The sequence below is a fragment of the Apium graveolens genome, chromosome 6, assembly GCF_009905375.1.
Source record: "Apium graveolens cultivar Ventura chromosome 6, ASM990537v1, whole genome shotgun sequence".
Lineage (NCBI taxonomy): Eukaryota > Viridiplantae > Streptophyta > Magnoliopsida > Apiales > Apiaceae > Apium > Apium graveolens.
The window spans coordinates 243,561,402-243,587,824 of record NC_133652.1 but is presented as its reverse complement, the minus strand read 5'-3'; positions in this window follow the sequence as shown (position 1 = coordinate 243,587,824).

The following is a 26,423-nucleotide window of genomic DNA, read 5'->3' as shown; positions in this document are numbered from 1 at the left end:
ATTCCCCGGGTTTCTAGTCACCCAACGTGGAATCGAGGCAGACCCAACATAGATAAAAACAATTCTAGAAATGGAGAGCCCAAGATCCATTAAGGATTTACATAAATTGATAGGCTGTATTGTCGCCCTTCGAATATTTATTCCTCAATCATCTAAAAGATGCATCTCGTTCTTCTCCGCAATGAAAAAAGCCTCAAAGTCCTTACACTTCAAGTGGAACAATGACTGTAAAAAAAGCTTTTCTGAATTAAAGGCCTTCCTGACAAATCTACCTCTTCTCACTCGGCCCATACGAGGTGAGCCACTACGAGTATACTTATCTGCCACCGATGAGACAGTCACAGCAGTTTTGGTTCGACATGACGAGGGGAAAGAAATCCCAATATACTACATCAGCCATTCATTACGTGATGCCGGAATTAGATACCCGCAAGTCGAGAAACTGGTATATGCCTTGGTTGTCTCCAGCCGAAAGTTACGGCACTACTTTCAAGCAAGAGAAATCCAAGTACTCACGAATCTATCCCTCAATAGAAACTGCATAAACCTGATATGACGGGCATACTCGCCACTTGGACCATCGAGTTAAGCCAGTTTTTTATTGAGTACAAGCCTCGAACGGCGATCAAAGCCCAAGTTCTCTCAGACTTCATAGCAGAGTGTCAGTTCAAAGCCAAAATCCCTAGCTCCAATGAAGATCAATCAAGGCCATGGCTACTTTCGTAGATGGATCTTCCACCACTAACTCGAGAGGAGCCAGAATAATTCTGATTAGCCCGTAAGGCTTTAAAATCCAACAGGCCCTCAAATTTGAGTTCCCAACCACGAATAACGTGGCCGAATACGAGGCATTGATCGTAGGCTTGAAACTGGAAGCAGATCTCGAGGCATAAATTATAGACATATTTAGGGATTCCCAATTGGTATCCAAACAGATAAACGGAGAGTTCAAAACACACAATAACATAATGGCACTATACCTCGGACGGTCACAAGACTTGCTTAAAAGATTTTCTTCATGGAAACTCTCGAATGTCGACCAGACAGAAAATCAGTGGGTTGAATCCTTAGCCAAACTGGCATCCTCTAATCTCCCTCTCAACCTCGAACCTATATATGTTGAGGTTTTGACATCTCCGACCATCGATGAAATATAAGTAAATCAGATACAAAACAACTTTGATTGGCGAACACCATTCCTAGAATATATATTATAAAATAAACTCCCTAAGGTAAAAAATGAAGCTCGTTCACTTATGTTCAAGGCAATAAATTACTGTGTCATTGGCTCATCGTTATTCTGACGCGCGCTGTCTGGACCACTTCTTTGATGTTTGATCTCGAACGAAGCTACTCAAGCGATGATCGAGGTTCATACCGGCATTTTTGGTGAGCACCTTGGAGGAAAGAATCTAGCTTTTAAAATCATCAGACAAGGATTATACTGGCCCACAGTCCATATATACTGTGAGGAGTATGTCATAAAATGTCAAGCGTGCCAGCTACATAATAATGTCAGCCATCGACCCACTACTGAACTCAACTCGATACTCGCCCCATGCCCTTTTTATCAATGGGGGATAGACATCGTAGGTCCCTTCCCAAAAACCCAAAAATAGTGTTAATATGTGATTAGTCTTTGTGGATTATGCAACCAAATGGGTCGAAGCAAAGCCTCTTTCCAATATCAGAGAGAAAGAAATGATTAATTTCTTCATGGAACACGTCGTGTTCTGGTTTGGAGTCCCAAGGATTCTCGATCCTGACAATGGCACACAATTTGTAGGGGCTCAATTTGAAAAAGCCTTAGATGAACTAAAACTCCAACACATCAAAACCTCAGTCGCATACCCACAAGCCAATGGGCTAGAAGAAGTGACAAATAGAATTTTTTTACAAGGCTTAAAGAAAAGGATTGAAGAAATCCCTCGCTGCTAGGTCGATGAACTCCCAAATGTGTTATGGTCCTACAGGACGACACCCCGGTCCAAAACTGGCGAAATGTCGTTCCGTTTAGCATACGGCGTCGATGCAGTCCTATCCGTTGAAATAAGATTAATCTCTCCACACATCAAGGTCTTCGACCCTTAACCAGCCCTCGAGGGCATGCGCTTTCACAATGACCTAGTCGAGGAAACAAGAGAGGGGTCACAGCTCCAAATGATTGCACAACAGGAGAAAATGGCCAAATACTTCAACAGGAAAGTCAATCCCAAAAATCTTAAGGTCGATGACCTGGTACTCCGTGATTCTGTAGCATCACCGCTAATGCTGACGGGGAATTTCAAGACAACATGTGACGGCCCATACGGAGTCTCGAAGGTGGTCAGCGCAGAGACCTATGAACTAGCTCACCTCGACGGTTAACCAGTTAAAAATGCATGGAATGGAATTCATCTCAAGAAATTTTATTAGTGATTCCCCTTAGTATGTAATATTTAAAACTTATAAAACGTTGTCTACCAAGTCAAAAGTCAACCCTCGATACAATGAGGGTCGTTATGAGACCCCATCGAGGGATCATTAATTTATGGAAATGTAAGCTTTAGAACGTCTTCTTACCTTAACAACAACAATTAGCAATTCGGCAGTACTCCCTTATGTTATCAAACAATATTATATATTTGATAATGCATAGAGTCTCCTAAGTTATTCAAATAAAAGCTTCGCTATTATGAAAAGCTTCACCTCATGATGATATTAAAATTAGTAGAGTTACTATAACAATTACGTCACAATACGACACACTTCTCAAAAAATTGCAGAAATAACAATTACATAAACATATTTCTCAAATGTTGTAGACTAAGTCAAAACAAAACGAAGCAACGCCAATGAAAATAGAGTAGATACTTCAAATCTATGCCATAAACAGATTGAAAAAGGTACAAACTCATCAGAACTTTTTCCTTTTCAAACAAACTAAGCGACATAAATCGAATCACTGCTAACGATAACCCTCTTTGGTAATCTGTTAATAAATCTCACGGAGAATAGGATAAATAGTCAAAAAGACAACAAATGCAAATATCCAAAGGAACAAATACTTTAAAAGAAAAAAATGATGATGACACATAGCTTAAAAATCCTTAAAGAACGATAAGGGAAATTATCCACTAGTATAAAATCAAAGTACGAAAAAATGATGAAGCTATAATTCGAAAAAAAATGAATCCAACTTAAAAATAGTACAATGGACACGGGGCATACCCCGCCTTCATACGTCGGTTTGAGCCGGTGGATCTCGAAGCACGGCGTTGGCCAATACAAAGTCCTCAATGTACTCTTCGAAAGAATGCCCGCTGACGTCTACATCAGACTTTGATAGCCTAGTCAAACAACGACCATAGCTGTCACCCAACGCGGTAGCAATATCTTCCACAATCTTCCGAAGTTCGGCGTTCACCTTATAAAGTTCCTCGATTAACGACTTGTTGGTCGTAAGTACATGATCCAACTCAGTCTCAACATTCTCTCGCTTATTCTTCTCTTCATCTCTCGAAATGGTCATCTCCCTCAGGGCCTCCTCCAAACTATCAATCTTCTTACCCATCGCATCATGACCCATCTCCATCTTACCTACCTGCTTACTAGGCCTTGAGTTAACATTTGATAGATCGCCAACTCGACACTCGACCTCCACATACTTCTCTTGAAATTTCTTTTGCTCTTTGGTCATAGCAGCAAGATCCGCAGTGAGACGAGAGACATCCTCTTCATCCACATAATTCTTGAATTCATTCAAGATATGAGTAATGTAATATTCCATATTTGCATATATTATTATTATTATTATTATTTGAAAGTGTTTATGTGATTTTATGTGAATTTTAGTGAATTATATGATAATTGGAATTGATGTTTGGATGTTTATATGTGATGTATTAGAGTGTTTTAATTTTTATATGTGCAGAATAAAGTACAGATAATTATGGTATTTTTCTGGTAATTTTTGGATCGTTATATGATTTTATAATGATTTACAGATTTAATAATTATTTTATGTATAATTATAAAACTATTTTATAAAGCCGAGAATCGTCTAACTTCAACTATTTTTGTATTTTTACAACCCGAAACTCTTCGGAAAACTTCTTCCTAACCTAATTTGATTATTCTAAGCATTTTTCGTGTTTTAACTTTTTTGATCCGGATTACGGTTTGACCCGTATGCGTCCCGGCGTAAAAAATTTCGACACGACAAACGTTTTTAAAGATCAACAAAACCCGTATTATTGAGAGACGGGGTATTTTACGTTATTTTCTCGTAGGGTGTTTTATAAGAAGCTCGGTTTTGATAATTATTCGAATCTGATACTAAATTGTATCTTTTCTATAGTTACTTAGCGGCTAAGTAATGTAGTTTCGGATCCGATATAATCCAATGGGATACTCGTTACTTGTTTAAATTGCATTTATATGAATCGATCCGTAATTTGGACGCGTGTTTACTTGCGTTACTCATTTTATCTCGTTTTATGTGAGTCTGAATGTATTTTATGTGTTTTCGGGGTTTTCTGTTAATTTAGGAATCATTTCTATTTTCAAAAATAAACGGAACGGGACCCCACCGGGACGTCAAAGCCCACAAAATTCACGTTTTCAAGTCTATAGAATTATTCGTATTTCAAACACCCAGTATTTTTGTATTTTTGAATTAGTCGCAATTTTTGGGGAATTTTGATACAAATTTTATATTTACTGTTTTTAAAATTATTCCCCGTAATTATAATTTTGGGGCTTAAATATTTTAATTATGAGAATAAAAATACCCTAAATTGATTTTGGGTATTTATTTTTCAGAAAATATAAATAGCGGAAAACTGATTTCTTTATTCATTTATTTTATCAAAAAATTCAGAAATAAAACAAAAATTCAAGAATGTCTTTGGGAGTGTGATTTTGTTCTTAGCACAAATCGGATGATTTTGGGAGTTATAGGAAACCATTATTGATGTTCTATATACCAAATTAATCCTTTCAATGAGCTCATTCTTTTGGTACCACTTTCATCAATCGAAGTGATTTATTTTAGAAATTCCATTTTGATGTTCTTGAGTCGAATTTAGCTTTTTGATTTCTGTTGATTGTTGGTTGATGTTGATGATTTGAATAGATTCATGGGCTCATTTAGAATCGATTTACATATTTATTTGATTTGTTCGAGTTCAGGATTGCTAAAGTCGAGTTATTTGTTTTAGCCGATTCTTTATTTTTAATTTTTGGATTATTCATGAATTTTCCGTTGACTATGATCATTGGATTCGATTATATGTATCCCGAGCTTCGATTTGACATATGCAGCATTGTTTTTGGTTGAGTTTTGAACGATTTGGGTGATTGATCGGAAAACTCGAGTTGTGGCCGGTTTTAATGGTGTAATTGCCGGAATTGTTGACTATGGATGGGTTGTTGAAGTTGTTGTGTTGTCTGAGTTAAGGATTAAATAATGGTTGGACTGGGATGAAGAAACGAACGAAATCGTTTCGTTTGGATCGAAACCGGAATTCCTTCCGGTGGCCGAAATTCGACGCCGGATTCTGGATTTTTCCAGTTTCCGGTGGGAGTTCATGTTGACCCGATTTTCCCCCAAATCCGACCCGTTTCTGAATAAGCCAACCCGGTTTTAATCCCCCTTGAGGGTGAAAACCCAAAATACCCACCATTTGGGAAGATTACGTATGTGAGACATGTGTATTCACTTAGAGAATACGCATGTCTCACATGCGTATTCTTTGTATTTTTTTAAATAAATAGAATACGCATCTATAACATGCGTATTCGGTGGGTATTTTGGGCAGTTTTCCCGCCGGTGGGTATTTTGGGCACTTGAAGCTAGAAAGTGGTATATTTTGGGCATTCTTTCCCCTCTTGACCCAATATGATTTCTAAAATTCTGTTTCTGGGAATTTACTGTTTTTAAAATAATTCAAAATTCAGTTTTAATTCCTAAAAATCATTTTAATTTCCAAAATTAATTTGGTTAATTATTTTAATAATTAACTGAATTATTTTAATTCCTAAAAATTATTTTACTTTATTATTTTCAAAAATAAAATTTTGATTTAATTATTTATAATTTATTTTAGTTAATTATTTATAGATTTGATTGATTGATTAATTCATTTAATCAACTAATTTTATTTAAAAATAGTTAAATAAAATATAATTATTTATAATTAAGCCAAATAATTCCTAAAAAATATTTTGAGCTTTTAAAATCTATATTTAGGTATTTAAAAAAATCAATTAATATTATTATTAATTGATTTATCCCTATTTTAATCTTTTTTATTCGTAATAAATAAACCGTTCGTCCGTTTAATACGAAACGAACGCCTCGAGACTCAGAAAAATATTTTGCTTTCATTAAAAATACTTTTGAGACCCAAATTCTTTTGTTTCTAAAGGTCGCTTGTTTTACGAATCATTCTGAGTCGATTTTTTATTGATAAATCATATTTTTGACCCGATTTCAATTATAAACACACCGAGTCGAATGTTTTAACGAGCTGAGTCATATGGGATATGAAATATGTGATATATTAGTTATGTGTTTACGTGCTATGTGAATTACGTGCATATGTGGGTCAAGACTCCTGTGTTTGGCAGTTGTAATTATGTATGGGCTATCGTATGGGTAGACGATAGGATTTTGACGCGCAGTTCATTAAGTAATTATCGTTTAGACGATTAAAATGTTATTTTCTAATTATAGATATGATTTAATCGATACAATCAAGACCAGAAGAAATGGATGAAAAGTAGATTTGAATAGTATGAAATATTGGGTTTGCAGCACTGCATGAGCAGCAGGCCAAAGGATTAATAGAATAAAGACGAAGATGTTTTGAGAAGAATGTCAGAATAAATGCTTCTTTGCGAGTGTGACTAATTGCTAAATCCCAAAGGCAAGTATCCCTATCATTACTTATTGTTCAAGTGGTATTTATTTTAAATCTTCTTATGCAAGTATTGTTTTCCCTATTCTCAGTTCAGAATAGATAAATATTTTACATATCGCTGAATTAGATGATTATGTTTATTCAAGTACTCTTCTGCTATTCTATGTTCAGAATAGTTAAGTGATTTTACTAATCAAATTACTGGATTTATAAATGTTTTGGATTTTTAAGAAAGATGATTTGGTTGCGAATATTCCTACCCAAGTAAATGGGAGAATAAAATTATCCTGGGTGTCAATTATTATGTCCCCTTTTCAATAAAAGGTTTTAAGATTGGATCAATGCGTTAGTGACAGGGGCGGACGGTCCAGCGAAAGGCTATTTCTAAGGGTCATATAAAATATTATGACACAATTTGTGCCACAGGCAGATATATTGCCTTTTTGTTTGAGTACTCGTATTTTGGGGACATGTTTCTATGAATCATGACCTTGTGCTATCACATGGGCTGATCATCATGTAATAGTACGTCCGTCGGTGAATGATCTCAATCTAAATTATTATATCGTTTTTGATAATCATAGAATAAATGATTTATCAACTGTTTCTGTTTTGGATTAATGGTGAACTGCAGTTTTGATTCAGTTTCTGATTTATGCTGATACTTACTTTGTTGTTAAATATCAAAGGTGGTATTAGTATAGATGATTGATGTTGACTTCAGTATGGGATGTTGTGAGCATTAAAGTTCGTATTGATATCTAATTTGATATGACAACAAAATGAGTAATAATATCAAGAGTTCGGTTTTGAATAAAGTTCATGATTCAATCCATAATCATTGCTTCTTGTTATTGTTATTTACGATATTTCCGTAAACACAGTTTTACGAGTTTTATTCTCTTCAAGATTCAAAGTATTGCTGAAGCATTTCTCTCAAAAATATCAAAGGATTTTGAATACTGAGGAGGAATCAATTTTGGGATTCCTTAACTAAATTTTCTGATTCAGCAATTATGATTTTTAAAACATTCTGCTCTGATGCAGATGTTGGTTTTATATCAAAACAGCCATATACATGCTATAATGAACTTGCTGAGCATTTCTTTCGCTCATACTTTCCTGTTTTCAAATTTAACCTCCAGTGAGGATTAGCTTGCGCTATTTAGCTGCGTAATTCGAGAAGACAAAGAAGAAACTTTTGGAAGGTGGGTGGTCCAGGATTTACAGACTAGTGTAAGTTCTGTTGTATGAAGTTGTTTATATTATATTATATTATAGTTGTGTTATTATAGTTGGGCCTAGTATACTTCTTTTCAAAGTTATAATAGCGGGTTAAGATTTAAGTTTTGGAGTTATTGAAAATAGTTTTAAAAGAAAGTAAAAATTTATTTGTGGAATTTGGAATTCTTGTTTCTAGAACTGTAACCTTAATAGATCTTAGATTAGTTTGGGGTCATAGACGCTAAATATCTTCCGCTGGCAGTTATTTATTGATTTAATAAGTTAATTTGGATTGAGGTTTTATAGTGACGACCAAATCCTCTAACCCCGGATTTGGGGCGTTAAAAGTAAAGTCAGAAAGAAACTAAAATAAAATAAGAAAGGACCACAAGTAAAAAAAAACTAATATAAATGTACATGCAAAAATAAAATGATAGGCACACACCTGGCCAACGCGACTCATTCATCGATCAACTAGATCACTCCTTTTCTTTGACGAATACGACACATCATCTTGGGGGAGATGAAAAGCCTTGAAAGCTTGAACATGAATAGTCAAACCTCTGGTCCACCGCTCATTAGGTTGAATCTCGACCCTCACGACTTCACGCGAGAGTCTTGGATCATAAGTAGGATTCATGAATGCTCTTCCCCCAACAATCGTCAGAGTCTTATTGACAGCATGCCGACTCGTATCAAGTCTCGACGCGTCGACCTCCCCCTAACCCGCTTACGGGGCACAATCTCAAAATCTTCGGCAAGGGTTTCCTCCCGATCTCCTTTATCATCAAGCAATTCTAGCGAAAGGGATTTCCCATCTTTCGAAGGACCGACCTTAGAATCGCTAGTCTTCGCTGTATCCACAGCCCCACTTGTCGCCTTCTACACAAGAAACAACATAGCTTTATCCATCTTCTTCCCTCGAACTCGATTATCAAGAACCTCCTTCAAAGTTTCACCTGCAACTAAAAAAACACACAATAAACATCACTACATCATATATGACCTTTACCAACACCTTTTTTTGGTGTTACAAGCAAAAACGCAACCTTAAATCACTAAAATTTGATCTGAGGTAACACTTTTTTTGTGTTACAACAGAGGATTATCGATATTACCATAAATATGATAAAATTGCTATTGTAACATAAAATATAATGTTAGTAATGATGTTAAGATTAGCGTTACCATACGTCTAATATTTAGGCGGCATGTAATGACGGGCCAAGTTTTGGCCAAAGTTTGACAAAATTTTAAGCGGCCCAATATTAAATTTTTGACCCGCTCATTTTATTTTATAAATAAAAGATACTTTCCCTTATACAATCACGAATATACACACTCAAATAAGAAAACACTCTCACAATCTCTTAGCTGGGGTCGATAGGTTCGAGAAGAAATTGAGCTTTCTTTTCGATCATGGTCGGAGCTTGAAGATTGTAATTAGGGTCTTGAAATAAATTAGGGTTCCGTTAATTAGGCTTTTTTCTCAAATAAGGTCAGTAATGGAGTTAATAATTAGGGTTCTAACAGTCGCTTTTTTCACAAATTTGGGGCTTTCTTCTTGTTCGATGTAAAATTTAGTCCGGTATGCTCATATTTTATGCTTCGTAGAGCTATTGTTATCAGGCTGTTAATTCTAAGCGCCCTAAGTGTATCCTCTCTCTCCCTCTCTCTCTCTCTACCTCTCTCCCTCCCCCCCTCTCCCTCCCTCTATCTCTCTCTCTCTCTCTAATTTAATTGAATTTGATGATATGACTATGTTAATTGCTTTTTCTTTGAATCCGATGTTACAACTAATTACTATGTTAAATAAGTTTTTGGTTCTTGGTAATTATTTTATATATGTGCAATATGTTTGAACAATTAATTGTATGTATAATGATAATGCTCATTTTTCTAAAAATATTGCCTCAAATACGACACATTTTTATGAGTATTCATATGGTGAATACTTACCGCACCTCTTTACATCTTTAAAATTATTTAAAAATGGTAAAGCTTCCAATTGGTAGCATTGGTGACTCTTTGAATACATTGGCACTCAAGTCCTATTTGATTGACTCTATTGCCACTATTCTCTATGTTTTTGCTGGAGTTGAATCTGCCATAGCATAATGCAATCTTAATAAATTTGTGACTTGTTAATTTACATTATTTTGCATTTTTTTCTAATGACTAAACACACTCACACACTCGTGATGTGACGGGCCCTGGAGAAGATTTGAATCTTTAACCTCCTGTGAATGGAGAGACTGTGATATCGCTAAACCTAGAGACCATTGGTAACCATTTGCCTGAAAGTTTGCGTATCTATGTCAATCATGCTTGATCTTAAATATATGTTTTTAGAAACATAACCTGACCTGATCAAACATGCGTACTTAACGTCTGGATGAGATATTTTCATTAAACCCTTGTTTTTAGATAAATATTGGAAATTTATAAAATTATTTGTTAAATATATGTTATTTTTTGAAGAAGCCGTAAAAAGATATCAAGACATTTGGAAACTGATACGAACACATCATGTAACTAAAAAAATTTCTTATTAAATAGTGAATCAAGTGAATAACATAGGTTTTTTTGGTGATAAACTTGCAGGGCACCTAACGGTTGACTCAACATTAGACCAGCTGGTTTAGTAGCAATAGCCATAGCTTATGCATTTGCTCTATTTGTGGGAGTGTCCATGGCATCTAACGTCTTTGGTTAATATTTGAAACCAGTTGTCACCAATTGTGGCTATTCGTCATGTAAGAAACTGTTGTTGCTTCCTAAGTTTCTGATTATTCTCCATGTCTTAACAAGCAAAATATACTCGACTTGTTTCAGAATTGCTTAGAACTTTCCATCAAAAATGTTGGTCTTTGTTTTTGTTTTTAAATATATATATAATTTAATTGTATTATTTATTTATATTATATGAACTTGCTAAATTTATGTATTTTGGTGGTGCAGAAAATTGATCAGAAGAATACTTGGGATCTTACTTTGATTGATCATCTCTGTGATATAGTAAAGATCGATGATGGGAATAACTTCGAGACTAAATTTTAAAAGGTAATATTGTTTATTAACCTAAATTATATGGATTTTAGCCGAGTCACGAGTTGAAACCTAGTTTGTTTGAGAGTTGATGGAGATAGTAGATGACATTTCATTTTTAATAAGCTATTTTTTAAAGATTTTATTTACTGAATGATTAGACCGAGATGGAAGCAAGCCAATAATAAGTTGTGTACCTAGCCCTTTGATTCCAGGATTAATGTCACTGTTTATAATAAAATTAAAATTGTTGAACGCAATTAGGAAAATAATGTAATGTTTTGATTTTTTATGCACATTATCTCGTTTGTAGTTACTTTACAATACAAATTATATATTACACTAATATAGTATGAGCTTCTTATTTACAAATTAAACTCTTAATATAACTGGTTGGACAAACTTCCAACCTTGTTGCCCTACTAATAAAGATAAAGTGTCCAAGCTTATTAGAGTCATGAACTTTGTTTACTTAAATTGTTGAATTTTTGAATGAGACTTTCTATCATTTGTAATTTATTTGGCTGATGATAAGTAACATCAAGTTTATATTAAATTAAATTTAAACCATTAAGGTGAAATTTCTACACAGATCTGAGATATCTTATTACCTTATCCACTCACCTACACTTACTTCATGTTTACTTAAAAAAATTGACACGGTGGTGCATTCGTTTAACTTAATAGCAGTTTAGAGTAATCAATTATATTGAAAATTTTAAACAGTTAGTTCTAGTTAATAACTTGATATTCGGATTTTAACCTTAACATGATATTCTGGTATTACTTATGTTACTTCTGAGACTTTCCTGCTGCTCAAATATCTGCTGTAGAGACAATGTTGGCACTTCAAGGAAGATTTTCATATTAATGTTCTAATTGTCTTTTTGGATTTTTATTATTGGTTGGTTATGGACAGTGAGTTCAAAATAAGTAGAATTTTTGTTGTTGAATATTATCGCCATAATTGAATAAGTTATGATGGTGGTTTATGTTTTTGATTAAGCCCTTTAATTTGGTAAAACTCAAATTCTCATAATGAAGTTAGCTTGATAGTTAAAAATTATGGAATCACTTTGACATTTTGTGCTAAAATATGTCTAAATATATTGGTCTGCAGGATGAAATTGACAAGATTATTAAAGATGGAAGCTACGAATAAAATGGTTTATGGCAGCAAGGAACTCAGCCCGTCTTCTCTTGTTAGAAGAGAAATTTGACAAAAAAATTCAAGAGGCAATAAGTGTTAGAAAATGGAAAGTTTGAGGCATATTTTATATATGTTCTTGATATGATTTCCGGAAACTAACACTTGGAGGTTGTTTCTTGATATGAGGACTTAAACTTTCATATTTGGATCTAAGATATTTTCTGAGTGGAATCCATGAATATATTGAGACAAAGTTGCTTGTTTGAAATGGGTTATGGGGATTTTGTCCCACATTGATATTGTAAAAGAAAGATATTGAGTTTATATAGCATCTTGTGTTAGTGTTGTTTACAACTACTAGCATAAGTGGAATGCTTGTGTAGCCTAGTGCTAGTGGGAACTTTTATATTTTTCTTTTCTATTACAAGTTTAATTATTTATATTGATTATTTAATTATTAATATAAAATATATTGAGTAAGGATTATTTTAATCATACACTGAATATATTTTATAATATTAATATTAAGTAATCTGGATATAATATAAATAATAAGGAAAACCCATTTTGTTTACTTTTTCTATTTTGTTACTTGGTGTACCACATCGAGTAAAATAGAAGAAGAGTAACTTGAGATGCCTATATATTGAAAGGTACACTTGAGATAAAAATGACACAAGTCTCGGTGCCTACCTCGCAAATATATATGAGTTGCATAGGTTTTTTGGGCAAACTGAGATGCGAGTCACCGTTGATCATTGCTGGTTCTGTGGCTAGATTGATCTGTTGCTGTTTTATCCTGGAAGCGATATTGCTGCATTCCATCACAGCTTAAGTGGGGGGCAATAATCTCTTCAAGAACAGTCAAGTCCTCTTGAAGGGTTTGGCGACTCAGCTGTTGTGTTCTTCTTCTTATCAGAATTTGGAAAGCGATAAGAGATAAGTTTTCTTTACTTTCTTTGTCAATTACAGTCTTTATAGTTTGTTATTGCCTTCGTGTTTTATTTCGTTAGTTAGTTATTTGCCATGTTCTTGTTATTATATATATAACTGCCCATTGTTGCTATGTAGTTAGAATTATACCCAACAATCTTGAAGAGATTATAGTTATATATAGTTAATTAGCAAGATGGTTAACGAAACTGGTGATGTTCCTAAAATTGTTGAGACTGATTTTGGTTCTGGTGGTACTACTACCATTGACCGGACCACGTATCGTTTTCCCCATCCAAATGATTTATCGTGTATGCCTAATAAATTTAGTGGTGGAGCTTTTTTTTCTCTTTGGCATAAAAAGACGAAGCTCTAGTTAACGATTAAGGGTCTATTGTTAGTGGTACAGTATGATCCTCCTGGGTTAGATCAAGAGAAAGCTGAATCTGTTAAGGTTTATGCTTTATGGGCTGAGAAGGATGGGGTGGCTAGGGCAGCCAATTTTGGCATCCTTGGAGAACACCTTGTTCGATCTTTATTCATCAGATACCTATACTGCTAAAGTCTTATGGGATAAGCTGGACCAAACCCATAATACTGATTCTCAAGGATTTGAGAAGTATTCCGTGGCTAGGTTTCTTGATTTTAAGATGGTGGATGGAAAATCTATGACTGAACAGGTTCATAAGTTTGAGATGTTAGTTCATGATTTGGGTGAGTCCGGTATGGTCTTGCTTGAGAAGTTTCGAGTGATGTTTGTGATTGAAAAGCTCCCTAAGTCTTGGGAAGAGTTTGGTCTCTCCCTGAAAAGACAGAAAGGAGAGATCACATAGACTAACTTGATGTTGGACATCTCTGTACAGGAGCAACACAAGTCCAAACAGGGACATGTGTTGCCTGTGGAACATGGGAGCTCGAAGGTAAATGTAGTGACTGTAGAAAAGAAAAGAAAGGTAGTCATTAAGAAGGCTAACACTAAACCTAACAAGAACAAGGCTAAGAAACCAAAGGCGAACAAACCATGTTGGTCTTGTGGACAAGTTGGTCATTGGAGCAAGGACTGTCCAAGTAAGAAAGCTAAGAAAGCTGGAGTGGTAGCTCAAGCAAATACTGTGCTTGGACTTGGAACCACGAGTGGGCCAATAGCTAACATGGTCATTGGTGAGGTTGTTGCCTCTGGAACCGATGACTGGTATGTTACTTACCACCCTGTACTACTTTCCACTTATCTGTCACGTGAGTGGTTGATTGATACTGGAGCTAATGTACATATTTGTGCTGATATTAGCTTGTTTGTATCTTATCAACAGAGTCATGGAGTGACAGTGACGATGGGGAATGCTAGTGTTGCACAAGTGCTTGGAATAGGAAACGTGGACCTGAAGTTTGCTTCTGGGCGGATTCTATCTCTCACTAGAGTGTATCATGTTCCCTCTATTCGTAGAAATATTATAAGTGGAAGTTGTTTAGTTAAAAATGGCTTTGAACTTTCTTTGAAGTGTAATAAAGTAGTTATTACTCATACTGGTACATTCTTTGGCAAGGGTTACTTGTCTAATGGTTCGTTTTAATAAATGTTAAACCCGTTTTGGGTGGTTTTATTAATGATAGTGTTACACCTTCTGTTAATTGTGTAGAATCATCTGATTTGTGGCACTTACGACTTGGTCATTTAAATTTTGGTGCTCTAAAGAATATGATGAATTTAGAGTTGATTCCAAAGTACGCCATTGATAAGAAATCTAAGTGTCAAGTGTGTATAACTGCTAGACAAACAAGGAAACCTTTTCATAATGTTGTTAGGGATTCAGACTTGTTAGATATAGTGCACTCAGACATATGTGAATTTGGTGGTGTGTTGACTAAGGATCACTGTACATATTTCATTACCTTTATAGATGATTGTAGTAGATATTGTTATGTTTATTTGCTTAAACATAAGGATAAAGCACTACATAAATTCATTATGTATAAAAATGAAGCTGAAACATAAACTGGCAAAGTACTTAAACGTCTGCGGTCTGATAGAGGTGGTGAGTATACGAGTACCTTGTTTAATGAATTTTGCGCAAGCAATGGTATAGTTCATGAGGTTACTCCACCATACACACCTGAGTCTAATGGGTGGCAGAACGAAAGAACAAAACTTTTAAAGACATGATTAACAGTATGCTAAATAATTCTGGGTTGCCTAAGTACATGTGGTAAGAGGCTCTGAATACGACTTGCCATATTCTGAATAGAGTCCCTCTGAAACATATGGACAAGACACCATATGAATTATGGAGAAAGCGTAGGACAAGTTTGAGTTATCTTCGTGTGTGGGGGTGCTTTGCTAAGGTGCTTTTCCCTGAACACAAGAGAAAGAAACTGGGTCCGAAAACTGTTGATTGTATCTTTCTGAGCTATCTTGAAACCACAACTGCTATGAGATTTTTAGTATTAAAATCTGACATAGATGGTATTGTGGCGAATACGATAGTTGAGTTTCGTGATGCAACTTTCTTTGAGGAAGTATTCCCAATGAAGACTGGTATATCTTTGGGTAGTTCTGAGGATGATCCCACTCACACATCAAGTTCTATTCCTGATTATGTGGAAAAGATGACAAATGTGGGGGTGGATCCTGGTAGTAGCTCTACTCCTAACGAAGTAGAGGAACCTAGAAGGAGTAAGCGTGCAAAGGTAGTCAAGGACTTTGGAAGTGACTTTATCACTTATAATGTCGAGGATGAGGCTTTAACTTTCCGTCAAGCCAAGGATTTTTCAGAGTCAAGGCATTGGAAAGGCGCTGTAAAGAGTGAAATTGACTCAATTGTTTCAAACGGAACATGGGAGTTAGTCGATCTCCCTCCAGGGTGTTCTACTATTGGATGTAAATGGATCTTCAAGAGGAAGCTAAACACTGATGGCTCAATAAATAAGTACAAGGCTAGGCTAGTTGCTAAGGGCTTTAGGCAAAGGGAAGGCATTGATTATTTTGATACATATTCTCCAGTTGCCCGAATGACAACAATCAGAATGCTTATTGCATTAGCTTCTGTACATGGTCTTATCATCCATCAAATGGATGTAAAGACAGCTTTTCTTCATGGTGACCTTGAAGAAGAGATTTATATGGATCAACCTGAGGGATTTGTTGCTTCTGGTAATGAGAGGAAAGTATGTAGACTAGTCAAGTCCATCCATGGCCTTAAAAAAGCACCTATAGATTGGCATAAAAAGTTTGATGAAACTGTTTTAGACTTCGAATTTTTTAGTTAATGAAAGTGACAAGTGTGTCTACTATAAGGTTAGAGGTAATGATTGTGTGATCGTGTGCTTGTATGTAGATGATATCTTGTTGTTTGGAACCAATATTGAGATTATTAACGAGACAAAGAGTTTCTTGAAGATGCACTTTGAGATGAAGGATATGGGTGAAGCTAGTGTGATTCTTGGGATCAAGTTGACTCAGTCAACTGATGGAATAACTTTGTCACAGTCTCATTATATAAAGAAATCTATACTTGAGAAGTATGGTTATTCAAATTGTAGAATCGCTAGTACACCATATGATTCAAAAGTTGCCTTAGTCAAGAATAGTTCAGGAGTTCCTGTGTCTCAGTTAAGGTAATCTTAGATTATTGGGAGTTTGCAATATCTTGCTAATGTGACTAGGCCAAATATTTCTTATTCTGTGTCTAAGTTGGCTAGATATACAAGCTGTCCAAACAAGACTCATTGGGAGGTACTGGATAGAGTTCTTAAATATCTGAAGGGAACTATTTCCCTTGGCTTGCATTACCAGAGATTTCCGGGGGTACTCAAGGGGTACAGTGATGCAAGTTGGATAGCTAAGAAATCTGGTTTCAATGGAGTGACTGGATATATGTTTACCCTTACGGGTGGAACAGTGTCCTAAAAGTCTTCTAGACAGACTTTGATTACTCGGTCTACTTTTGAGGCTGAGTTGTGTGCACTTGATGCCACAGGGACGGAGGCTGAATGGTTACATGGACTCATAAGTATGTTACCTGTAGTAAGCAAGCCGCTTCCTGCCATTTCTGTTCATTGTGATAGTCGTACAACTATCGACAAAGTCAGAAGTGTAAAGTATAATGCTAAAATAAAGAGACACATCCAAGTTAGACTAAAGTCTATAAGGGGTCTTGTGTCTGATAGGATTATTTCTATAGAGTTCATAGGAACTCAAGATAATATAGCTGATCCGCTAACTAAAGGGATTGAGCAAGCTATAGTTCTTAAGTTGAGGTTGGGGATGAGACTGGTAACCCATCATAATTCATCAACAGCAGGAACCCAATACACCTGAGAGGAGATCCCTCGAAGTGTATTCAATGTGGTAATAACAAGTTGTAAGGATGAATTGGTAGTACCTCTACAATATACATTTAGATACTTATGTATTTGAGTCTATTCCCTATAAACCTTAAGAGGTACTTGAACTGCTAGTTAGCAAGAGTTATTTGAACTCTGAATGGGGTCAAGTCGTTTGACGAGATGATAGCAGTACATCTCTGGAGATGCCCAGCTAAGCGAATGTAATTGTGTGGTCGCAATTAGAGGAAAGGGTTATTCCTCGAAACATTCGACGAACAGGATCGAGACATGACCATTAACGTCTCAAAGCCGTAGATTGGCACCATAGCCTTTGACTTGTCGTCCTCTATGGAGTGTGGTTACACCTAACGGATAAAGATTCAAGGTGAAACATTCCATCTGTATCCGGAAGCCATCGAAGTAGAGGACTTAGGAGGGTTCAAACCCGGGAGGGTACCAACTCTAAAAAGCAAGTCATGATAAAATCTGGTATGCAATTTAATTATGGATTTGTGGGGGATTGTTAGAAAATGGAAAGTTAGAGGCATATTTTATATATGTTCTTGATATGATTTCCGGAAACTAACACTTGGAGGTTATTTCTTGATATGAGGTCTTAAATTTTCATATTTGGATCTAAGATATTTTCTTAGTGGAATCCATGAATATATTGAGACAAAGTTGCTTGTTTGAAATGGGTTATGGGGATTTTGTCCCACATTGATATTGTAAAAGAAAGATATTGAGTTTATATAGCATCTTGTGTTAGTGTTGTTTACAACTACTAGCATAAGTGGAATGCTTGTGTAGCCTAGTGCTAGTGGGAACTTTTATATTTTTCTTTTCTATTACAAGTTTAATTATTTATATTGATTATTTAATTATTAATATAAAATATATTGAATAAGGATTATTTTAATCATACTCTGAATATATTTTATAATATTAATATTAAGTAATCTGGATATAATATAAATAATAAGGAAAACCCATTTTGTTTACTTTTTCTATTTTGTTACTTGGTGTACCACATCGAGTAAAATAGAAGAAGAGTAACTTGAGATGCCTATATATTGAAAGGTACACTTGAGATAAAAATGACACAAGTCTCGGTGCCTACCTCGCAAACATATATGAGTTGCATAGGTTTTTTGGGCAAACTGAGGTGCGAGTCGCCGTTGATCATTGCTGGTTCTGTGGCTAGATTGATCTGTTGCTGTTTTATCCTGGAAGCGATATTGCTGCATTCCATCACAGCTTAAGTGGGGGGCAATAATCTCTTCAAGAACAGTCAAGTCCTCTTGAAGGGTTTGGAGACTCAGCTGTTGTGTTCTTCTTCTTATCAGAATTTGGAAAGCGATAAGAGATAAGTTTTCTTTACTTTCTTTGTCAATTACAGTCTTTATAGTTTGTTATTTCCTTCGTATTTTATTTCGTTAGTTGGTTATTTGCCATGTTCTTGTTATTATATATATAACTGCCCATTGTTGCTGTGTAGTTAGAATTATACCCAACAATAAGAACATTTTGGAACTTGATACTATTTAGTTATGGGAACTTGATATTAGAACTTGAGATTATTTTGGTTTAATTTGAAATGTGGTCAACAGTTGTGATTTTTTTATTAAATTTGCGAACTTTGTTTATTTTGGTTGACTTGAAACTTTGTATTTTAGATTTGAGTTCTTAAGTTAAATATGTATTTAAGTTTTTAATGTTGCAAGTAACTATAATATATTTTTATGTTGGTAAAAACATAAAAAAATGTTACAATAAATATAAAAATATTAAAAATGAATGTTACAATAAGATATAAAAATATTACCAAATGATTCAACTATTTTATCATTAGTGTTACCATAACAAATATGATGTTACAAAAGAGTTTATAGCAACATATTTTCCGGTGTTACTAAATCTTTAAAGGTGTTGAAATAGAACTACGGTTACACCTGCATGCTTTTATCATAGATACTGAAAGTGTAACCATAGGTGATCTCTTGTAACACTTTTACCCGTGTTACCAAAATTTCAAAAATTGTTACCATATACCCCTATTGTAGCACGAGCAAATCCAACACCACCAAATTTTCAAAAAGTGTAACCATAGCCCAATTGTTTACTTTAGATAATAATGTTTGGCCATTTTATATACTTTTTTTTGGTGTTGCTAGAGGTCATATATGGTGTAGTGATAATTGATCAAAATTTGACCGAAGTTTATTAATATTTAATAATTGAACAAAATGAAAAAATTACATCATTTGAAAGTACATTCAATCTACTTTAACATTTAATTTTTTAATTTTTTATATATAATATAATAGTAGTATTTAATCAATGCTCCAAAATTGGTCAATTTGACTTTTATAAAAAAATGTGGCAATTAAAAAGGAGCGAAGGAAGTAGTAGTTTTGTAGATTTTGTTAAGTATCTATAATTTTTTATTTATTTTTTCTATACTTAAATTTATTGCTGATATTTTTAATTTTTGTTTTTGTGGCATTGATATAGTATAAAAGAATATAATAAAGATATATTTTCAAACATTTAACTGAACTTTAAAGTATGTCAGAAATACTAAATTTTATCATATAGACACTTTCAGGGTGGTAGGTGTAGGCAGAGATATGGCAATAGCACAACAATTTCCTGGGAAAAAAGTAGAATTTTCAAACAACAAAAGTGAATATAAAATCTCCCAAGTACGGTCATGCCATATATAGCAATAAAATCATTTTCTGTATATGTCATACATTTGTATATTACCATGTTCATCACAAATATGTAAGACCTAACATCGATGTTGAGTTTACAAATCAAACCTAATAATTCATAAATACTTAAAGGACCACCATGGCTCCTGTTGTGAACTTTACATATTATTTATGACTTTGGAAGCAGATACTGACAAAAGAAATAATATTAAAATTATTTATGCTTTAATCATATCATAAAATGTCTACTTCAACATTTGTATTATACATCTGCCATCTTAAGAAGCCTCCCGATATAGTAAATAAATTAGAAAAATATAAGTGTGACCAAAGTGGTCTATTACTCTTACTTGCAACCCGTAAAATATATTATATGGAATGAACAAAAGGATTACAATGTTATATATATCTACTCAATAATATAAGGTATGTGATTCATAGCAGATGCAACTAACCTGTTGATCATCATTTCTCAGCATGGGCTACCCTGAGAAACTTCCAGCCTTTAGAATTATCAGGATTCTCAAGTACTTCGGCCTCTATAGCTCATGAAATAGTTCCCGACCTTCTTGAAATGGTTTGGGGTGACCAACATAAGATTAAACTCAGAAATACATTAACATCTATTTTTGCTAAATTTTACAATTAAAAAATTTACAAAATGGCCAATCAAGTAAGAAAGAAAGGCATCTCTAAATTCATAAACGCCCTTTACATTGATGGCAAATCTCCTATAAGTATTAGTATATTAATCTAACACCAAATTCTTTTTTTGACGTCAATGATCACTTGGTAGAGTAAAATATGGCAAGACCAATAAATAGATTATAATATCAAGATTACATGACATATGACTACTAAATTACAAAACATTTTGAGCCCCAAAACCTGTGAAAAACCAAGGAGACCATTATTACGTCTATACTGAATCATAAATTCTTGTATGCTCAATACACTTATCAAAATTAAAATTTCAAATCATGGAGCTTCGAATTTGATTTTGAATCTTATTATAAAATATTATTAACAAAATTATAGAGAAATAACTAATAGAAACCAAACAAATAAGAATATGATGAAAATTATAGATAGTGAAAAGATTTGCATTACCTGAGTGGAGTAGATCGAGTTAGGTCTGTGGAATCAAACAGTATAGAGAAGAGCTCAATTGAATTGTTGAGTGTCCATATATCGGAAGTTTGTGAGGTGTGAATGATTGCAGTACCTTGATTAATACCTTGATTCAATAACCAAAAGATTGGGATTAATTTCTCGATAACCGAGATATTGATTAGCGGCTTTGTTGTGTGAAATTTATGGAGAAGATGGGTCGAAGCACAGGAATTGTATAACTATTTATCCTAGTTACGAGAAGTGATTGCAGTTGAGTAGGTCTCATGTGCTAGGTGTGGGTATTTTGCTTGTATAACTTTGTTATGCCCAGATTTCTTCAGTAGGCAAGAACTGCCTTCGGTCTATCAACATCTGCCTTCGGTTATGACCCTAAAAGGAAGAGAATGTGAGGGACTGTCCCCCGACTCACCTCCAATGTGAGAATCAGTAATCTGAAAGTAAGGTGGGTTTGGAAATACAAGAAGGTAATGAGGGTAGAGAGAATGTGTGTAAAAATTTGTGTGTGTCTCTTACTTTCCGTGGAGTATTTATACATAAACCTGTAATGAATGATCCATCCGTTATACTTGTAGTGCGGAAGACCGATGAGGCGAGAAAGGGGGAGGCATTTTTATTCTCCGTTAATTTCCAACAGGTAGGTAGGTCAGTGGGCCTTGGCCTTCGGCCCAATGGCTAAGAAGCTTGATGGAATTTCAGCCTAATGACTGAGAAGCTTAATGGGTCTTCGTTCGTTGGATCTCATTGGGCCCATAGCTAACATGTCCCTGTCTTTCGATGGCCCATCGGTCGGGCAAGAGACATCAATCTTGGCCCGTTTTGGGGCAAAAAATCCTAGGGTACTTTCCTTTTATCGTTCTGTTGGGATATGTCTATGTCAGGAATCAGGATCTGTCAAGGAGTCAGGATCTAACAGTCAAGATGTGTTAAGCAGTCAGGATGTGTTAAGCCGTCACGATGTGAAGACTTTCAGGATCTGAGTGGATAAGTCAAATCTGCGAGATAAATCAGGAGGTGTTGATTTATAGGATCGTAGTTGATTTAGATATGTATAGAAAGTAAAAGAGCTATATTGTAATATATCTTGTAATTGATAATGATAGGGATTGATTGTGTATCTGTGTGATATATAAACACAGAATAGGTTATCACTTTATGATGTGTGCTTAACTCGAGTATTCGTATAACCTAGAAGCTCTTAAGAATATTCTTTTTGAGAAAGTTTTGTAACAGTTTATTAAAGATTAATATAAACTGTTAATTGATTCATCTGTTCTTCCTTTACTTTCATAATGCATCGATTTATTTAGTAATTGTATCCAACCCCCTTAAACAATTACTTTACTGGGCAACAAGTGGTATTAGAGTGGTCAAATTAACTGTTAATTTAAAAAGGTCAAGAAGTCTGGAAGTAAGTATAAAAGCATAAAAATTCCCATCCTGAAGAAAACTGATTACTCTACATGGAGGGTAAAGATGTTGATGTTCCTGGAAGCTATTGATGATGCATATATTGACATCATGAAAGCTGGACCTCCCTATCCTATGAAGTATGTGCCCATGACACCAGATGTTCCTGAACCCTATATCAGGAAAGAAAAATTAGAATGGTCAGATGATGAGAAAGTGTCAATGCTTAAGGATACAAAAGTCAGAAATATTCTACACAATTCAGGAGAGTGATTTCCTACAAGACTGTAAAAGAGATATGGGATGCCTTGGAGACACAATGCCAAGTTACAGTGGCAATAAAGAAGAATAGAATAGCTGTTCTTGTGTAATAATATGAGCAATTTAATGCCAAGGCTAATGAGTCAATTATTGACATCTATGATAGATTTTCGACACTACCGAATGATCTATCATTGGTTGTGAAAGAGTATGATAGAGAAGACTCAAACACCAAGTTTCTGAGAGCTCTTCCAGAAGATTGGGATACTAAGCCTCAATAATCAGGCATCAATATGATTTTGATTTACCGATCTAGATGAAGTTTATGGGATGCTCAAAACTTATGACTTGGAGATCCAACAAAGGAAGAATAAAAAGGATCAGAAGATGAAGGTTGTGGCTCTAAATTCTGAGAATCATAAGGGCAAAGAAAAGATGTGTGAGAGGTCAAGAAGAAGGAATATCATGGAAGAGTCATATACTGATGAATCACCAGATCATGTCCCAATTACTGACGAGGATTCTAAGATTGAACTGGATGATCCTCAAGTAGTTGAAATGGCTGCAATGTTGGTTAAAGGTTTTATAAGGATGAGGTTTGCAAAACCCCAAAGGAAGTGTGTTTTTAACGGAAAATTCTCTGAAGATGGCAAAGGCAAGTTCTGAAAGGGTGATGGACGGTACACCAGGGAAACGAAATTTGACAAAACCAAGGTGACTTATTATAACTGCAATGAAAGGGGACATCTGGCTAGTGAGTGCCCCAAGTCAACTGAAAAAGCTTTGGTCACAACAAACTCCAACAAAGACTGGATGAACTCATCAGGAACTGACAATGATGATGAATGATATGCACTCATAGAAACTCATGAAGAGGATGTTTCAGGAACTGATAAGGTACCTTCAATTATATTCCCTGTTGATACTAATAATTTATCTAAACTGAAAACTTTTTTATACTCTCTGCATGTCACTTTTAAAAGTAAGACTATTGAATGTGACAGTTTGATTGCTGATAATAAGAAGTTTAGAGAAATAAATGATTTCTTAGAAGCTGAGTTAGTATGCATGCATGAGAATGAAAAAGCATGTAAAAAGGCCCAACATAATGAAACTCAGATAAATATTAAATATGCCAGACTAGAGAAAGTTCTTGAGAAAGAAAGAGAGGTGTTTAAAACATGGATGACTTCAGGATAAAAAGTTCATAGTTTCATCAGTGATAAGAATTGGAAAGAGTGTCTAGGTTATAATAAATTTATAGATAGGAATATCAATAAGGCTATTAATAACACTACTCCTTTTAAGTTTGTAAGAACTGATGAAAATGAAGTGAAGTCTGTTTATGAAGTTGGTTCTACCTCTAAGAATTCTGATAAGAAGAAAGCTGAACCTAGAATCTCTAATAAAAAGAAAGAAGAGCCTAAAATATAAGATAAGTCACTGATTTTCTAAAAGCCAGTTAGACAAGAAAATTGTGAGATAACTGCTAGGACTCACAAATCTAGGTCCAAGATAGGTATAAATGGTCAACAAGGAATAATTCTGATGCTCCTAGGAAAGCTTGTTTTAATTGTGATAATACTAAGCATATTGTTATTGATTGCAGAAGCCCTAAAAAGAAAGTCATTAAGATTCCTGAGTCTGATATTAGTGGTAGATCAGTATTTTACAAACCACAGAACCCCTGTTCTCATTGTGGTAGCAGTTGGCATTCTATTTACACTTATAAAGAATATCATAGTCTGTATCACAACAATTATGACCCTTTACTGAAATTCAATAAAATTGTTGTTTTAAATAGAACTTCTAAACTGAGTGTGCATACATCTTATAGAGTTAAAACTGTCAAGACAAATCCTGATGGAGAAATTCCTAATGGAGTAAATCATGACAAGAAATCTCGTACTGCAAAAATACATAAGATGTCCAAAAGGACCCAACATGTGTTGGTTCTCTAAAATTTTAACCGATTTCCATATCTCTTATTACAGGAAAATAAGAAGAATGTGCTTATTTTGGATAGTGGTTGTTCTGCACATATGACTAGAACTAAATCCCTATTGTCAGAATATGAGGAGAAGGCTGGCCCAATGGTTTCCTATGGTGATGTAAATGTAGGAAAAATACTGGGATATGGTAATATAATCATTGGAAATGTCATCATCTCAAACGTAGCTCTGGTAGATGGACTAAAGCACAATCTGTTGAGCATCGGTCAAATTACTGACAGAGGTTTCTATGTTATGTTCTATGATACTCACTGTAATGTAGTTCATAAGATTACAAAGAAGATTTTTTTCAAAGCTTACGTATATGATAAAAGTTGGAAAAGAATGCACTCATGAAAAGGTTGTACTTGTGGACAAAAAGCTTAAATCAGGAAAGAAATCAAACCCTGATGATCTTGAGTCAAGTATATGATAATGCACAAGTTGAGGGGGAGCAGCATAAATCTATTCAATCGGGAACTGATAGCACTGTTACAGGGGGAGTTTCACATGGAACTTATTCTGGAATTTATTTACTAATAATTTGTCAATTCCTGACATATTGATTAATTCTAATAAGTTTTCCAATTTTGTTACTGAACACATCAATGAAATGCTGAGGGAGGGAATCATGATTAAAATTCTTGATTTCTTTTTAAAGTGGATTGCAAATTTTACTTCAGCTTCTGATGGACAAGACATGATTTTTCTTAAAAGGACGGTAACATTATTTCTTTCGTGATTTTAACTGTTACAAGTTTTTTTTTATTCTTTTTGAGTAATCGTGATAAATTTGTCATTAGTATTCGTTTCATATTGGCAATTGGAGTATATAAGGAGATTTTGCTTTTGTTTGCCTAGATACGCGTAAAATCATACATGTTGTCCTCATTATTACATGTTGATCAACAGCGTCTCTTTAGTTTCCCAAGTATTGTTTATCTATAAAATCACGCTTTCAAACTCTCAGATACCTCACACATTACACAAAGCCTAAATCCTATTTGCAACCAAAACTCTCAATATTCTCCTCTTCAAACACAAAAACAAATGGCTCAATTTCAATCTTACAGACACAACAATGGTGCCTATTTCCCCATCAACGATCCTATTGATGGGAAACTATACTTTTACCCCCTTGGACTTCGCGTCCAAATAAGCGGGCAGGTGTATTGACCCTCTGACTTTCCACAATCATTATTTGATCGTCTTTCATGGGATGATCAACTCGGGTTGCAGTTCTTCACAATTGAAGTCCATTATGAATAAGAGCGTCGAACTGAGGAGACGGAGCAACATTGCTTGGTAGCCCAATTACAACGCCTGACAG